Raw genomic sequence first — 1402 nt, 5'->3', positions numbered from 1 at the left:
AAAAGTAAACTTTCCATTCAGAATCTTATTGGGATCCATTTCGGCGTCTCACGCTCACCATCCACTCGAAACTTAATGTTACTACTCTGGCCTGCTCACAAGCCCAAACAAGTGTGCAGGTGTGCCTGTTTTGTTTCCGGTCGAGCTAGGTCCGTTCTGGTGTTGTAGTTTTTCTAACGTTAGTAGTTGTTGCAACAGCATGTGTAAAAAAAAAAAAAATACAAAGTTTGCTAGGCCCAAAAGAACGTTAATCTTACGGTTAAAAAAATTGACACTGTTAAAATGGGTTAGCGTTAACGCCGTAAATAACACATTTAACTGACAGCGCTAATTCCAACACAAAAAAATGGAAGGAAACCGACAACTGGCAAAAATAAATGAGTCCGGCGGAATTTCCTTCTACACCGGAGCAATCCTGGAAGTGGAACGTCAAGGATCTAGACTAACCTTCACATAAAAAAGTTCTGCAATGCACTACATGCACATTTCAGAAAGCGAGTGCCGCAAGAAAATTATTTCATCCCAGTAGCACATGGTTTATTGCGAGAGTTTGAAGGAGGCAGTGAGAGGATGTGAAGTAGCCTATAACATGTGCGCTGTCTGCAGAATTGAAAGCGGTCAAACTTTTTGCATTGTGAGAAATCCACTGGTCCCCATGCTGAAGAGCTACAGTAGCTGGAGTAAATGTTGTTCCTGGATGTGACTGTGTCCTTCTGTGTCTCAGGTTAGTGAAGCAGACCAATAATATTGTTTTCCACGGAGTATAGCATGAAAATCTGACTTTGGAAGATGCCTGGCCATTCAATGGTCAAACGTTTAATGGCCATTATTCATGTCGGGGAGGGGATTAAACTACCAGATTGTTACTGATTAATCCATCAATTTTTCAAATTACAGTAACCATGTTGAGTTCTAGGCCCTGGGCTGAGTTACTGTCCCTAACAAGGCCCTGACTCTGAATCCATTCAAGTGGTGTACTTTGCAGTACTGACCATTGCTGACTGGTCAAACAGAAGCTTTGAGACTACCACACTAACTGCAGTAGTTCCTTATCTTTATGGTCAACTTTACAGTTGATATACTAAAATAGGCTACTTCCTCAAATCCTTAGAACCTTTCTGCACATGTGCTACCATTCTGTGTCTCACTGCACTGCCTTTTAAGCTGACATGTGAAGGTCATGATAAATGTTATTAGTAATTATGAATTACATAGCACATCCCAATGACTTCTTATTTCTCTAATTAGCCAGAAAAGTGCTTTTAGTCACAGGGTTCTCCTTGCCAGTCCTGGAGAGAACAACTTGAATGGGCCATGAATGTTAGATTTCATTGACCTCAAAAACAATAATAAATAGATAGATATTTATTGATCCCAAAAAATGGGAAATTACAGTGTTACA

The sequence above is a fragment of the Etheostoma spectabile genome, chromosome 6, assembly GCF_008692095.1.
Source record: "Etheostoma spectabile isolate EspeVRDwgs_2016 chromosome 6, UIUC_Espe_1.0, whole genome shotgun sequence".
Taxonomy (NCBI): Eukaryota; Metazoa; Chordata; class Actinopteri; order Perciformes; family Percidae; genus Etheostoma; species Etheostoma spectabile.
Note: the sequence above shows the minus strand (reverse complement) of the source record.